Here is an 18363-nt window from a genome sequence, read left to right as displayed (position 1 = left end):
TAAGGCTATCAACTATAAAATTACATACTAAGTGAAAATATTCTTTCAAGATGGATGTTTTAAAAAAAGACAATGCTGAGCCAAATTGTGCAAAGGAAATCAAAACATGAAAGTGAGCAAAATAATACATATCTTTGTTGATGAAGTTGTCCACATAACCTTACGCAAACCTGACTGCAACTGTAGCCGCATTACGCCTCTTCGCCAACTCCACTGCATAGGACATCTCTTCGGGTTGGATGGCTGGCCACTTCAGCTTCCCTAGACATATATAAAATAAGTAAGTGTCATAATACGATAAACAATTGTTAAACATGTGAATTAAAGTAGTTATAAACAAATGCCATTCGAATTCAGTTAAATTATGTTCATTCAACAAATAATTTCATATGAATTAAATCAGTTTTATATTGTTTTGCATTCTCTTTTAATTAGGCCTTTCCTACCAGTTGATTATCAACCACGTTTAGACTTGTACAAATGAAGCCCCTCCAATGTGAAACATTTTATTTAAAAACATTATATTTTGATATACACGAAAATGAAAAAGACATTTTCTGCTACCCATGTTCGGTTAAAGAAATCTTGGGAAAGGATGCTGGCACCTTAAAGCATTTTCACTGCAAGATTTCTAAAACCAACAGAAAATGCCTTTTCAATTTTCGTGTATTTGAAAAAAAAATAATCCGAAGAATCATTTACATGTTTAATAAAATAATTGATTGATAAGAACCTTGAAAATGTTGTCCACATATATGAATTAATTTATTATAAGGCTATCAACTATAAAATTACATACTAAGTGAAAATATTCTTTCAAGATGGATGTTTTAAAAAAAGACAATGCTGAGCCAAATTGTGCAAAGGAAATCAAAACATGAAAGTGATCAAAATAATACATATCTTTGTTGATGAAGTTGTCCACATAACCTTACGCAAACCTGACTGCAACTGTAGCCGCATTACGCCTCTTCGCCAACTCCACTGCATAGGACATCTCTTCGGGTTGGATGGCTGGCCACTTCAGGTACCCTAGACATATTTAAAATAAGCAAGTGTCATAATAAGATAAAAATTACATACTAAGTGAAAACATTCTTTCAAGATGGATGTTTTAAAAAAAGACAATGCTGAGCCAAATTGTGCAAAGGAAATCAAAACATGAAAGTGATCAAAATAATACATATCTTTGTTGATGAAGTTGTCCACATAACCTTACGCAAACCTGACTGCAACTGTAGCCGCATTACGCCTCTTCACCAACTCCACTGCATAGGACATCTCTTCGGGTTGGATGGCTGGCCACTTCAGGTACCCTAGACATATTTAAAATAAGCAAGTGTCATAATAAGATAAACAATTGTTAAACATGTGAATTAAAGTAGTTATAAACAAATGCCATTCGAATTCAGTTAAATTATGTTCATTCAACAAATAATTTCATATGAATTAAATCAGTATTACATTGTTTTGCATTCTCTTTTAATTAGGCCTTTCCTACCAGTTGATTATCAACCACGTTTAGACTTGTACAAATGAAGCCCCTCTAATGTGAAACATTTTATTTAAAAACATTATATTTTGATATACACGAAAATGAAAAAGACATTTTCTGCTACCCATGTTCGGTTAAAGAAATCTTGGGAAAGGATGCTGGCACCTTAAAGCATTTTCACTGTAAGATTTCTAAAACCAACAGAAAATGCCTTTTCAATTTTCGTGTATTTGAAAAAAAAATAATCCGAAGAATCATTTACATGTTTAATAAAATAATTGATTGATAAGAACCTTGAAAATGTTGTCCACATATTTGAATTAATTCATTTTAAGGCTATCAACTATAAAATTACATACTAAGTGAAAACATTCTTTCAAGATGGATGTTTTAAAAAAAGACAATGCTGAGCCAAATTGTGCAAAAGAAATCAAAACATGAAAGTGATCAAAATAATACATATCTTTGTTGATGAAGTTGTCCACATAACCTTACGCAAACCTGACTGCAACTGTAGCCGCATTACGCCTCTTCGCCAACTCCACTGCATAGGACATCTCTTCGGGTTGGATGGCTGGCCACTTCAGGTACCCTAGACATATATAAAATAAGCAAGTGTCATAATAAGATAAACAATTGTTAAACATGTGAATTAAAGTAGTTATAAACAAATGCCATTCGAATTCAGTTAAATTATGTTCATTCAACAAATAATTTCATATGAATTAAATCAGTGTTAATTTGTTTTGCATTCTCTTTTAATTAGGCCTTTCCTACCAGTCTATTATCAACCACGTTTAGACTTGTACAAATGAAGCCCCTCCAATGTGAAACATTTTATTTAAAAACATTATATTTTGACATACACGAAAATGAAAAAGACATTTTCTGCTACCAATGTTCAGTTAAAGAAATCTTGGGAAAGGATGCTGGCACCTTAAAGCATTTTCACTGTAAGATTTCTAAAACCAACAGAAAATGCCTTTTCAATTTTCGTGTATTTGGAAAAAATATAATAAAACAAAGAATCATTGATATGTTTAATAAAATAATTAATTGATAAGAACCTTAAAAATGTTGTCCACATATTTGAAATAATTTATTATAAGGCTATGAACTATAAAATTGCATACTAAGTGAAAATATTTTTTCAAGATGGATGTTTTAAAAAAAGACGATGCTGAGCCAAATTGTGCAAACGAAATCAATACATGAACGTGAGCAAAATAATGCATATCTTTGTTGATGAAGTTGTCCACATAACCTTACGCAAACCTGACTGCAACTGTAGCCGCATTACGCCTCTTCGCCAACTACACTGCATAGGACATCTCTTCCGGTTGGATGGCTGGCCACTTCAGGTTCCCTAGACATATATAAAATTAGCAAGTGTCATAATACGATAAACAATTGTTAAACATGTGAATTCGAATTCAGTTAAATTATGTTCATTCAACAAATAATTTCATATGAATTAAATCAGTTTTATATTGTTTTGCATCCTCATTTCATGAGGCCTCTCCTACCAGTTGATTATCAACCACGTTTAGACTTGTACAAATGAAGCCCCTCCAATGTGAAACTTTTTAATTAAAAACATTATTTTTTCAAATACACGAAAATTGAAAAGACATTTTCTGCTACCCATGTTCGGTTAAAGAAATCTTGGGAAAGGATGCTGGCACCTTTATAGCATTTTCACTATAAGATTTCTAAAACCAACAGAAAATGCCTTTACAATTTTCGTTTATTTGGAAAAAAAATCTGAAGAATCATTAACATGTTTGATAAAATAATTAATTGATAAGGACCTTAAAAATGTTGTCCATATATTTGAATTAGTTTATTATAAGGCTATGCACTATAAAATGACTTACTTAGTGAAAACATTCTTTCAAGATGGATGGTTGTAAAAACAAAACAATTTTGAGCCAAAAAGTGCAAATGAAATCAATACATGCAAGTGAGCAAAATAATACATATCTTTGTTGATGAAGTTGTCCACATAACCTTACGCAAACCTGACTGCAATTGTAGCCGCATTACGCCTCTTTGCCAACTCCACTGCATTGGACATCTCTTCCGGTTGGATGGCTGGCCACTTCAGGTACCCTAGACATATATAAAATAAGCAAGTGTCATAATAAGATAAACAATTGTTAAACATGTGAACTAAAATAATTATAAACAAATGTCATCGAATTCACTTAAATTATGTTTATTTAACAAATAAGTCATATGAATTAAATCAGTTTTATATTGTATTGTATCCTCATTTCATGAGGCCTTTCCTACCAGTTTATGATAACATTCTATTTAAAAACATTACATTTTGACATACACGAAAATGAAATAGACATTTTCTGTTACCTATGTTCGGTTAAAGAAATCTTGGGAAAGGATGCTGCCACCTTTTAGCATTTTCTGCTTCTTGGGTTCGGTTAAAGAAATCTTGGGAAACGATTAATTAGCTTTGCAAGTTTTAAGGTAATTAAGGAATTAAATTTCATTAAAAAAAGACCAACGTTATGGAAAAAGTGTTTAGGTCCTAAGAGTGAGTGCATATAGTTTAATCCAAAGTCACAAATGAGTTTGTGGATTAATTAAATACATCATCTAGAACGTATTATTTTTTTTCAAGAATGCTATTTTACAAAACGCGGAACTAAAGGCTCCTATATTCAACCAAAGATATATATTCAATATATCCAAATTACAAGTGCATTTCTCAAAACAAACGATGGAAATGTACAGACCATCATGGTCAAGATACAAAAAGTATAAAACAATGTACAAATTCCATGTGAATATTTTAAATGATTGTTAAACCTCATCGATGATACACTGCTAACCTGGTACAGCCCAGTCATCATTAGTGAGTTGTCGCCCATAGCCATCTGGTCACCTAGCCAACTCCACTGCTCCACTCCAAGGGGTATCACTTCCGGTTGGAATATTGGAGAATTCCGGTACTATAGACGCTGAAAGTGCTGAACCATTAAACTGATGCAGTCATTTATTCAATATAATGTTTACTTAAACAAATCGTATAATGAAAAAAATCTGAATGTATTTTCAATTCTTTTAATTTTATTCTTTATAAATAAAAAGATGTTTTTTCTTTGAAACAATTATTGATTTTATTATAAACATAAGAGTACTTAATTCATTTTTTTCCATTTTATTGTATCTAAAAATGCTAAGGTTTTAAAATATCAAGTGACCTATTTAGCGAAAACAGTTAAAGCTTGACTTTTCATGGCAAATTATCCTAATAGTAAAGATAGTATCATAACTAAACTGTAAGAGATGTTAAAGTTTAAGTCATTCTAATACACAAGAAAAAGAGCAAAATTAAACTTACCTTTCGTTGATGTTTCCATGGCAACTGTATGGGGCTAAGGTAAATACGTCATTTGAGTGCGACAATGAATCGTGGAGAGACGGCAGCGACTATTTGAACTCTATATAACTGATTTTATATACATCCGGACAAACCACTAAAATCGTTCGACATAAAATGTAGATAAAGCTGACATTCTTGTAAATATTTCACTATTTAACTGATTAGCTGGTACCTTTTGAATGATTCAGTGTCCTGAACGATTTTTTTTCACAACCAGCAAGTGAAACAAAAGCGAAATCTCAATGGAAACAGTTCCGCATAGTCCAACACAATTCTAAATCTAAGCTCAACCCAAAAGAAATACATGTAAACAGATAAAAATTTCCTCATGACAGCCACTAAAAGAATTTCTTTTTGTTTGCTTTTCCGCTTCAACTGACCAAGGTATAGCTAACACATGTACATATTTGCAAGGTTGACAACATATGACTCCGTTCACTCAAACCTAATTGCACACATGTCCAGGGCCTAGAACACATTGTTTGAATACAATCTCGTCAATATAATCCTTCCATCGTCTATTTTATTTGGATATTTAAAATTTAGAGTGGTTGCTGTCCCGGCACAAAGTATGCATTTATTTTGTTTAAAACAGGTCACACGTTTTTATTGGCCAATCAGCATTTTGCCTTTGGCCGACTTCACAAAATAAGTATTGATATGGCCAACACAAAAACGTACATGATCAAAAAACTTCATAGCATCTGATATAAATTATCAAATATAACTAAGCTAGGCCAGTTTGATTTAATGCCATGTTTTCTACGTATATCACTCTAAGGTGAACAACATAATAGATACTGAAATCCTGACTCAAAGGAACTCTGTGGACATAATTTATATTAAGGTTCTGTCCATGATTGGTACAAGACTTGTCGATGGATCTACCACGTCTCGAGAGAGGTCTAAGTAATAGATATAGTATGAGGTTTTTTCCACGAAATAACGAAAAAACGAGAAACTATATCTGACTTATACCACGAAAAGTGTATTGCATATATAAGTGAGAAAATAAATGCATTAATGAATAAATACAGATTCATAAATTAATAAATCGAAATATTTTTCCGAAAGATAAACATTTGATTATTATTTTAGCCTTTCTAAATGCAATGTATCGGCTAGTAGGATTACTCGAAATTCTCGTGCACGATCCGCTCACAAGCGTAAGACGACACTTTCAACAGCTTTACTGGGGTATAATTGTTTAACTGCAGAGATCAATGATGCATGCAACATCGATACGTTAACCCTTATATTCACAGACAATCTCTGCAATAAAGGTAATACATATTTTGTAAAAAGTCGAACAGTGCCAATCGTACCATTTTTAGTGAAGGCGATGCAAATAAAAAAGAGTGGCATGATAACGATAGCAATACTTTCCTTTTGCCATTAGAGCTAGAAACTACAATAAGCTATCATTTTATATCCTTAAAATACATATTCTAAAAAGGAAAAAAATCATCTGTCAGAACAAAATGTATTTTTTATTGACCTTTTTACGATTCATTTTACGTTTTACGGTACGGTTATCTTAGGCTGCCTTTATGAATACACTGATACTGAAGATTGCAGCAAGATGCACCACACACACATACAATTTAGAAACCAAGAGTGTCCATCTTTGCTTATTTCTTTAGCAAAGTTTCGGACATCATCGTAGGTGGCAACGGCATACACAAACGTCATTTAGCGCTTGTAGAAACGTAATGGTAAGCCTTAAAGTCCCATAAATCGTCGAGATGGTCATTGGGACAATGTCATGAGTTTTGGGACGAACTTTAACGAAATCATGAAAGTAAGAGCTATGCTTAACGAAGAATGATGCCATTCTGTTGTTTAAGTCAGTTTTATGCACTGCGGAAAATGGTTTAATATACGGGAATGTACTGAAACCCGTACATCCAACGTGTACGGTAGCTTTGAATTTAGTAATCAAGTTAGGTTAATTTTTGTTTCATTTTACATCATATGTGATATTAACAACATTTATACCATTGACTTGTTTACATTTTTCCGTGTTACGCAGAGTAATAGGAATGTGAAAGTAAGAGTCACGTTTTATAGAAATTGTAAATGCTCTTTTGGGTTTTAACAGCCTTCGATGTAATTAAAGCGATATCTTTATGATAAAAATAATTAGACAATGCAGAGTGGTGTTACATTTGACAGCATATTTTATATGATCAACACTTATTACATATACCATTGACTTATTCATTTTTCCTGTTTCGCAGAGTAACAGGAGTCGCGTTTTGTAGAAATATTAACGCTTTTATGTGTTTTAACAGCCTTTGAAGAAATTACAATGCCATCTATATGATATACAATAATTGAATTCGATAATGCTGGGTGGATAAATTCACGGCTAGAGCTCGGGAATAATTAGTTTCCCGTACATGATGATTATACTGGCGTGTACAAATTTCGTACATTATAGATGTGCGGAAATATACAAGTAACATTACCCGTACAAAATGGAAAGACGGACATGTTGTGTTCCCGTATACGCTTAATTAATGTTCGAGAATGTTTAGTTTCCCCATATATGATGAATATACCCATTGGGCATATACAGTATGGGGGGAGGGGATTCACTCCTTAATATTAGGACTTTATACATATATACCCATGGGGCATATACAGTATGGGGGGAGGGATTCACTCCTAAATATTAGGACTTTATACATATATACCCATGGGGCATATACAGTATGGGGGGAGGGGTTCACTCCTAAATATTAGGACTTTACACATATATACCCATGGGGCATATACAGTATGGGGGGAGGGGTTCACTCCTAAATGTTAGGACTTTATACATATATATACCCATGGGGCATATACAGTATGAGGGGAGGGATTCACTCCTAAATATTAGGACTTTATACATATATATACACATGGGGCATATACAGTATGAGGTGAGGGGTTCACTCCTAAATGTTAGGACTTTATACATATATATACACATGGGGCATATACAGTATGAGGTGAGGGGTTCACTCCTAAATGTTAGGACTTTATACATATATATACACATGGGGCATATACAGTATGAGGGGAGGGATTCACTCCTAAATATTAGGACTTTATACATATATATACACATGGGGCATATACAGTATGAGGGGAGGGGTTCACTCCTAAATATTAGGACTTTATACATATATATACACATGGGGCATATACAGTATGAGGTGAGGGGTTCACTCCTAAATGTTAGGACTTTATACATATATATACACATGGGGCATATACAGTATGAGGTGAGGGGTTCACTCCTAAATGTTAGGACTTTATACATATATATACACATGGGGCATATACAGTATGAGGTGAGGGGTTCACTCCTAAATGTTAGGACTTTATACATATATATACACATGGGGCATATACAGTATGAGGGGAGGGGTTCACTCCTAAATGTTAGGACTTTATACATATATATACCCATGGGGCATATACAGTATGAGGGGAGGGATTCACTCCTAAATATTAGGACTTTATACATATATATACCCATGGGGCATATACAGTATGGGGGGAGGGGTTCACTCCTAAATGTTAGGACTTTATACATATATATACCCATGGGGCATATACAGTATGAGGGGAGGGGTTCACTCCTAATGTTAGGACTTTATACATATATATACCCATCAGGCATATACAGTATGAGGGGAGGGATTCACTCCTAAATATTAGGACTTTATACATATATATACCCATGGGGCATATACAGTATGGGGGGAGGGGTTCACTCCTAATGTTAGGACTTTATACATATATATACCCATGGGGCATATAAAGTATGAGGGGAGGGGTTCACTTCTAATGTTAGGACTTTATACATATATATACCCATGGGGCATATACAGTATGGGGGGAGGGGTTCACTCCTAAATATTAGGACTTTATACATATATATACCCATGGGGCATATACAGTATGGGGGGAGGGGTTCACTCCTAAATATTAGGACTTTATACATATATATATACCCATGGGGCATATACAGTATGGGGGGAGGGGTTCACTCCTAAATATTAGGACTTTATACATATATATACCCATGGGGCATATACAGTATGGGGGGAGGGGTTCACTCCTAAATATTAGGACTTTATACATATATATCCCCATGAGGCATATACAGTATTGGGGGAGGGGTTCACTCCTAAATATTAGGACTTTATACATATATATATATACCCATGGGGCATATACAGTATGGGGGGAGGGGTTCACTCCTAAATGTTAGGACTTTAAACATATATATATACCCATGGGGCATATACAGTATTGGGGGAGGGGTTCACTCCTAAATGTTAGGACTTTATACATATATATACCCATGGGGCATATACAGTATGGGGGGAGGGGTTCACTCCTAAATGTTAGGACTTTATACATATATATACCCATGGGGCATATACAGTATGGGGGAGGGGTTCACTCCTAAATGTTAGGACTTTATACATATATATACCCATGGGGCATATACAGTATGGGGGAGGGGTTCACTCCTAAATGTTAGGACTTTAAACATATATATACCCATGGGGCATATACAGTATTGGGGGAGGGGTTCACTCCTAAATGTTAGGACTTTATACATATATATACCCATGGGGCATATACAGTATGGGGGGAGGGGTTCACTCCTAAATGTTAGGACTTTATACATATATATACCCATGGGGCATATACAGTATGGGGGGAGAGGTTCACTCCTAAATGTTAGGACTTTATACATATATATACCCATGGGGCATATACAGTATGGGGGAGGGGTTCACTCCTAAATGTTAGGACTTTATACATATATATACCCATGGGGCATATACAGTATGGGGGGAGGGGTTCACTCCTAAATGTTAGGACTTTATACATATATATATACCCATGGGGCATATACAGTATGAGGGGAGGGGTTCACTCCTAAATGTTAGGACTTTATACATATATATACACATGGGGCATATACAGTATGAGGGGAGGGGTTCACTCCTAAATATTAGGACTTTATACATATATATACACATGGGGCATATACAGTATGAGGTGAGGGGTTCACTCCTAAATGTTAGGACTTTATACATATATATACACATGGGGCATATACAGTATGAGGTGAGGGGTTCACTCCTAAATGTTAGGACTTTATACATATATATACACATGGGGCATATACAGTATGAGGTGAGGGGTTCACTCCTAAATGTTAGGACTTTATATATATATATACACATGGGGCATATACAGTATGAGGGCAGGGGTTCACTCCTAAATGTTAGGACTTTATACATATATATACCCATAGGGCATATACAGTATGAGGGGAGGGATTCACTCCTAATTATTAGGACTTTATACATATATATACCCATGGGGCATATACAGTATGGGGGGAGGGGTTCACTCCTAAATGTTAGGACTTTATACATATATATACCCATGGGGCATATACAGTATGAGGGGAGGGGTTCACTCCTAATGTTAGGACTTTATACATATATATACCCATGGGGCATATACAGTATGAGGGGAGGGGTTCACTCCTAATGTTAGGACTTTATACATATATATACCCATGGGGCATATACAGTATGAGGGGAGGGGTTCACTCCTAAATATTAGGACTTTATACATATATATACCCATGGGGCATATACAGTATGGGGGGAGGGGTTCACTCCTAATGTTAGGACTTTATACATATATATACCCATCAGGCATATAAAGTATGAGGGGAGGGGTTCACTCCTAATGTTAGGACTTTATACATATATATACCCATCAGGCATATACAGTATGAGGGGAGGGATTCACTCCTAAATATTAGGACTTTATACATATATATACCCATGGGGCATATACAGTATGGGGGGAGGGGTTCACTCCTAAATATTAGGACTTTATAAATATATATACCCATGGGGCATATACAGTATGGGGGGAGGGGTTCACTCCTAAATATTAGGACTTTATACATATATATATATATACCCATGGGGCATATACAGTATGGGGGGAGGGGTTCACTCCTAAATATTAGGACTTTATACATATATATACCCATGGGGCATATACAGTATGGGGGGAGGGGTTTACTCCTAAATATTAGGACTTTATACATATATATCCCCATGAGGCATATACAGTATTGGGGGAGGGGTTCACTCCTAAATATTAGGACTTTATACATATATATATATATATACCCATGGGGCATATACAGTATGGGGGGAGGGGTTCACTCCTAAATATTAGGACTTTATACATATATATACCCATGGGGCATATACAGTATGGGGGGAGGGGTTTACTCCTAAATATTAGGACTTTATACATATATATCCCCATGAGGCATATACAGTATTGGGGGAGGGGTTCACTCCTAAATATTAGGACTTTATACATATATATATATACCCATGGGGCATATACAGTATGGGGGGAGGGGTTCACTCCTAAATGTTAGGACTTTAAACATATATATATATATACCCATGGGGCATATACAGTATTGGGGGAGGGGTTCACTCCTAAATGTTAGGACTTTATACATATATATACCCATGGGGCATATACAGTATGGGGGGAGGTGTTCACTCCTAAATGTTAGGACTTTATACATATATATACCCATGGGGCATATACAGTATGGGGGAGGGGTTCACTCCTAAATGTTAGGACTTTATACATATATATACCCATGGGGCATATACAGTATGGGGGAGGGGTTCACTCATAAATGTTAGGACTTTAAACATATATATACCCATGGGGCATATACAGTATTGGGGGAGGGGTTCACTCCTAAATGTTAGGACTTTATACATATATATACCCATGGGGCATATACAGTATGGGGGGAGGGGTTCACTCCTAAATGTTAGGACTTTATACATATATATACCCATGGGGCATATACAGTATGGGGGGAGAGGTTCACTCCTAAATGTTAGGACTTTATACATATATATACCCATGGGGCATATACAGTATGGGGGAGGGGTTCACTCCTAAATGTTAGGACTTTATACATATATATACCCATGGGGCATATACAGTATGGGGGGAGAGGTTCACTCCTAAATGTTAGGACTTTATACATATATATACACATGGGGCATATACAGTATGGGGGAGGGGTTCACTCCTAAATGTTAGGACTTTAAACATATATATACCCATGGGGCATATACAGAATGAGGGGAGGGGTTCACTCCTAAATGTTAGGACTTTATACATATATATCCCCATCAGGCATATAAAGTATGAGGGGAGGGGTTCACTCCTAATGTTAGGACTTTATACATATATATATACCCATGGGGCATATACAGTATTGGGGGAGGGGTTCACTCCTAAATGTTAGGACTTTATACATATATATATCCATGGGGCATATACAGTATGGGGGGAGGGGTTCACTCCTAAATGTTAGGACTTTATACATATATATACCCACGAGGCTATATCACTTTAGGTAAATCGTAGGAATTAACTAATACAATTTTCAAATAAGTCCACAGACGACTGTTTCAATTTACCGAAGAAATGGGGTGCATAACTAATATATGTTGATTTTATATTGAAAGGTTGCACCTAATATATTTAAGAAGTGTCCGCACTGTCTATTTCACTACTTTTGAGTGTATTTCATTACCTTTACGTGTATTTCACTAATGTAAGTGTAGTTTGCTAATTGTACGTGATTTCACATCTTGAACGTATATTTCACTGCTAGTACGTGTATTTTATTACTTCAAAGTGTATTTCACTTGTTGTACGTGTATTCAACTACCTGTACATGTAATTCACTACCTGTACATGTTTTTCACTACATGTACGTGTATTTCACTACTTGTACGTGTATTCACTACTTGTACGTGTATTCAACTACATGTTCGTGTATTCCACTACCTGTACGTGTATTCCACTACTTGTACGTGTATTCAACTACCTGTACGTGTATTCCACTACTTGTACGTGTATTCAACTACTTGTACGTGTATTCCACTACTTGTACGTGTATTCCACTACTTGTACGTGTATTCCACTACTTGTACGCATATTCCACTACTTGTATATGTATTCCACTACTTGTACGTATATTCCACTACTTGTATATGTATTCCACTACTTGTACGTATATTCCACTACTTGTACGTATATTCCACTACTTGTATTCGTATATTCCACTACTTGTATATGTATTCCACTATTGTACGTGTATTCCACTACTTGTACGTATTCCACTACTTGTACGTGTATTCCACTACTTGTACGTATATTCCACTACTTGTATATGTATTCCACTATTTGTACGTGTATTCCACTACTTGTACGTGTATTCCACTACTTGTACGTGTATTCCACTACTTGTACGTGTATTCCACTATTCGTGCGTGTATTTCACTACTTGTACGTGTATTCCACTACTTGTACGTGTATTCCACTATTCGTGCGTGTATTTCACTACTTGTACGTGTATTCCACTACTTGTACGTGTATTCCACTACTTGTACGTGTATTCCACTACTTGTACGTGTATTCCACTACATGTACGTGTATTCCACTACTTGTACGTGTATTCCACTACTTGTACGTGTATTCCACTACTTGTACGTGTATTCCACTACTTGTATATGTATTCCACTATTTGTACGTGTATTCCACTACTTGTACGTGTATTTCACTACTTGTACGTGTATTCCACTACTTGTACGTGTATTCCACTACATGTACGTGTATTCCACTACATGTACGTGTATTCCTGTACGTTTATTCCACTTCCTGTACAAGTGTTTCACTACCTGTACATTTATTTCACTACTTGTACGTATATTCCACTACTGGTAGAAGTAGATACTTTAAACTTGCTTATTGCCTTTTTATACAAATATATTGCAAAAAATGAAAACATCGTGATAGACTTATTTCTTTTACGTCTTCCTTTCGCTTCTAATGTAGGTAGGTATAACTTTTATAACTTAAGTGCCAAACACACAGTCCTAAATCTGGGCATATCACTATATTGGTTAATTGGTAAGAATTAAAATGTAAACAGGTCAAATCTAACATAATTATAATGGTCTATTTTTTACACAAATAACACATTCTGTATTTAGCATTTTATTCAGTTTTATTTCGGAAATTCCTACAAAAATACACACAAAAACACATTTTTATTCTTTCCGTCTCCAATTCATTTAAACATTAGGTCAAGCTGTTTTTTTTATACAAACAATTCAATTTTTACACACAAAGTTATAAAAAAAAATATATATAAAGTAAATGATCAGAGATTATAACAAAGAAAACAGCTGTTGTATCTAATTAAAATCATACAAAAACACACTTTCTTCTTCCAGACATCAACACAAACTTTGGTTTGGGATTCACAGATTCTAAACCTATCAATACAAGTGTTACTCTTGAAATAAGGACTTTGCTTCCGACCACTCAATATTATGAATCTTTCAAATGGAAGTGCTGCGGAAGAAACGCCAATGCTCCTTCCTAATTTCATCATTTAAAAGGGGCATTTTAATGATAATTTAAACTAGTAATGAACATTACAATACTTGTGTATTTTGCTCGTTTGTAAAAAGTTTCATTTGGGTTTTTTACTGAACACTTTAGTTATGATGGAGGTTAACCGCGTTGCATAATGTTCGCAATAACGATCCCATGGCTGACACAAAAGCCTGGATTTATTTCTTGAAAACACAACAGCCTACAAAGCCCATTTACCAAGAGTATTTTTTGCTATAACATTATACAAAATCTGAACAGAATTCTGGTTTTTAATATTCTCAATTTTTTTATACATTCATTGTCATTGAGCATGATATTCATATTGCAACATATTCTTATGAATGTTCCAGTTGTCTACTTCATGTTTTATTTACAATATGGGCGCTTGGCGATTGGATCTTTTCCATTTTCATGAAGATCTCATAAATGGGACACCCAGGTTTGTTTTTAGTTTTCGAAGAGCTATCAATAACACTACCAATGTCCCAGAATCACAACACACGTTTATTCCGTTAAATAATTTGCTTGCCTAAAAGGATATAACTACGGAGTTTCCAAACGTTTTCTAGCTACTACCACTCTGTTATGGGAGTTCCACAGGTAAAATTGAATTGAAGATATACAAGTAGCATTCAGTAGGTTTGGTTCGCATGTTAAAGTGTTGCGACTGTAGTACAGCCGAGGGTCGTTACATTCAACAATGTCCTGTTTGAGCAATCAATGAGATGGTTGGTTCCGTAAGTTGGTCCAATAAGTCCCTCCGCAGCTGGACTGGTATGTTCAACAGAATGGTCAGGCGCTTCAGATGAGATTTCTGTAACAAAGAATATAAAACTGGAAACTCATAAAAGAAGCAATGTACTTGGAATACTCTCAATGAACATTGGAAACACGCCACGGAGCGGACGCCAATGCTCGTCTTTATTTTTGAAGTCGAAAAGGGAGCATACCTCAGTATTTTTTAGGCCAGTAAATATTACTGTATTCAAATTAGAGTTATGCCCCTTAGTAAGAATGATGACTTTGTCTCTACCTATGTGTATACAAAGGGTGAAAATGCTCTAGCGGTAAAGGTGATGACATTGTCTCTACCTATGTGTATACAAAGGGTGAAAATGCTCTAGCGGTAAAGGTGTCCGTATCTCACCAAAGATGGCCAAGCGAGTGTGGGTTCGATACCCACCAGGGTCCTTGACTCCTTTCCCATAGCGTGAACTTATGAGCTAGTATCTTTTCGTCAAAAATGAGCCAGATAAATACGTATAAACCAATGTGTGTACCCAGATTCATTTGAATAATTTGAATTATGAGATAACGTTTTGGGACGACAACACCAGGCCTGACTTGACCATTTGGAACTACTTAGTTCAAAGTTGACTAATTGACTTTCCGCATTATGTACAACTTTATGCCCCTTGCTGAACATGTGTTTTATTTTTATCTGCTAAAAAGTATACAGAGATTCTATGAATGTTCTTTACAGTTTTTAGTTAATAAGGCCAAAGCATACTTTTGGTTAGCAATTGCCAACAAAGGATATAACAATATCATTACTTTCCTTTGCAAAACAGATTTGACCCACGCAATTGACAAGAATGTATTTAACACTTGTACACTAAAAGGATATCATCTTCTTTATAAAAACTGAAAGCCGCAAACACGTAAAGTTTTTGAAAAAAGTATATGCTTTTTCCTCACCTTATTTATCCTCAAAAGCATATGGATAAAGATCAGCGGTACTGCTGCTGGCTTGGTCAGTATCAACATGAACTGGAAGAGACGTTGATCAGGGATGTTTCCTAAAGTTGGTGAGTGACAGCTCGCTGAAGAAATAAAACACATCACAATTACTAAATGAAAAAGTCAGTAAGTGTTATCATATATAGTACTAAATGCACAGTTAAACAAACTTCAACACAAGAAATACAATGACAATTGATCTGTTGAAATATTATATAAGCACTACTAGAAATATTCAATTACAATAGATGTAAAAGAAAAAACGATCGTTCACTCCCAGTTTTGTACACAGTATTTAAGGGAAGGTTTTCCTTGTTATGCTGGTGTCTCATTGTTGCATTTACATCCCGAGTGTCTGAGCTGAAGCTACCATAGGTTTTGACGAAGGCCGATCAGATTTATCAGTCACCTTGACGATACTGTCCTTGTGTGACCTTTAAACTATGAATATTAATAATAATAATAATAATAATAATAATAATAATAATAATAAAATAATAATAATAATAATAATAATAATAAAAATAAAATAATAATAATAATAATAATAATAATAATAATAATAATAAAATAATAATAATAATAATAATAATAATAATAATAATAATAATAATGATAAACAAAACACAAGTGACATAATTTAAGTTATCTATTAATTTGATTTACATCGCCAGAGCAGCATACCTATAATGTTGATCATCTTTGTCCAGGATAGGATCCGGAAGTCCCTGTAATGATAATTCCTGACCTCGTGGTCCGCTTTGGTAAGTAGCAACTGGTATCTCTACATTTTCGTATGTGAAACGTGTACTGAATTTTCCTGCAGTGGTTCGCATTCCACTGCCTGATGTCTGCCACTTTGTTGATTTCACTTCACCAAGACTGAAAGCTAGATCTTTGTCTATAAAACATGATTGCAGACGACAACATTGTTTAAGCAAGCTGTGAATCATTCGTAATAAGTTATTTTTCTTACAATTACATAAATACCCATTGAACTATTAATCTAAAAGGAAAATGTTTATATTGCAGTCAGAGATTTTTCAAACATTATAAAAAATATTAGAAACTTTTCGGTATTTGTTTTGTCTTCTTTACAAATAAAAACACGAATATATGGGTTTGTGTGAACATTTTTTGCGCAACATATTTATCATATAAAACAGGATGATTGATTATTTTTATCATGAATTACATATATTTTATTTATGTACAGACCAGCCTAATTTCTTCGTGGTTTTAGTTGTTCATTTAATAGATGGCTTGTGGTTTACAAATGTATATACGAGTACCTAATGCCAAGGCGACACCAGAGTGCTGAGAGTCCGGTACCAGAGATGTCTAGTGGTCTTCTGGCACAAGCGACACCAGAGTGCTGAGAGTCCGGTACCAGAGATGTCTAGTGGTCTTCTGGCGCATTGCGACACAAGAGTGCTGAGAGTCAGGAACCAGAGATGTCTGGTGGTCTTCTGGCGCAAGGAGACACCAGAGTGCTGAGAGTCCGGTACCAGAGATGTCTAGTGGTCTTTTGGCACAAGGCTACACCTGAGTGCTGAGGGTCCGGTACCAGAGATGTCTGGTGGTCTTCTGGTGCATTGCGACACCAGAGTGCTGAGAGTCAGGTACCAAAGATGTCTGGTGGTCTTCTGGCGCAAGGAGACAACAGAGTGCTGAGAGTCAGGTACCAGAGATGTCTGGTGGTCTTCTGGCGCAACTTCATGCGCATTTGCAAAACATCAGCCATTTTCCATAGAAAACAACATCGGAAGTAGTTTCAGTGTTAATTGTGTATTGTATACTACTATGTTCAAGTTCAATTGCCATTGAAGTGTATTAGTGCATAACTTATTAAGGTTCCTAGAGGAAAGCCATTGGTTAAACTGCTACATTTTAATTACTACGCGATCAACTTGTAGCGTACTTAAATGTAAACATTCTGACAATGTCAACCGCCAATATATATCAGAGGTAGTTTTCGATGGAAAATGGCCGAGGTGTTCAGATGGATAAAGAAAAAGATCACTACAAATACCTCATGTGTTCAAAAAAGACACAAATAAACAACTATATGACTCATGCTCATGTCCATTTCGCTGTAAAGTAAAGAGATATTTACTGAGTATGTAATGGTTAAAAATTGTTAGTACGTAATTACAAACATAAGAAC

The 18363-nt window shown here is 35.2% G+C and overlaps 1 protein-coding gene across 1 annotated transcript in view; it reads right to left on the bottom strand.

Moving 5' to 3' along the window:
* Positions 1 to 14035: 14035 nt before the first annotated feature.
* Positions 14036 to 18363, bottom strand: part of LOC128204252 (uncharacterized) — a 146689-nt gene continuing 142361 nt past the window's right edge. The window contains exon 5 of the mRNA XM_052905648.1: positions 14036 to 15270. The gene's annotated coding sequence lies outside the window, so the exon portion shown is untranslated. The remainder of the gene's footprint in view (positions 15271 to 18363) is intronic.

Source organism: Mya arenaria, chromosome 10, assembly GCF_026914265.1.
Source record: "Mya arenaria isolate MELC-2E11 chromosome 10, ASM2691426v1".
NCBI classification, from domain to species: domain Eukaryota; kingdom Metazoa; phylum Mollusca; class Bivalvia; order Myida; family Myidae; genus Mya; species Mya arenaria.
Note: the sequence above shows the minus strand (reverse complement) of the source record. Positions and strands in the feature narration are given on the sequence as shown.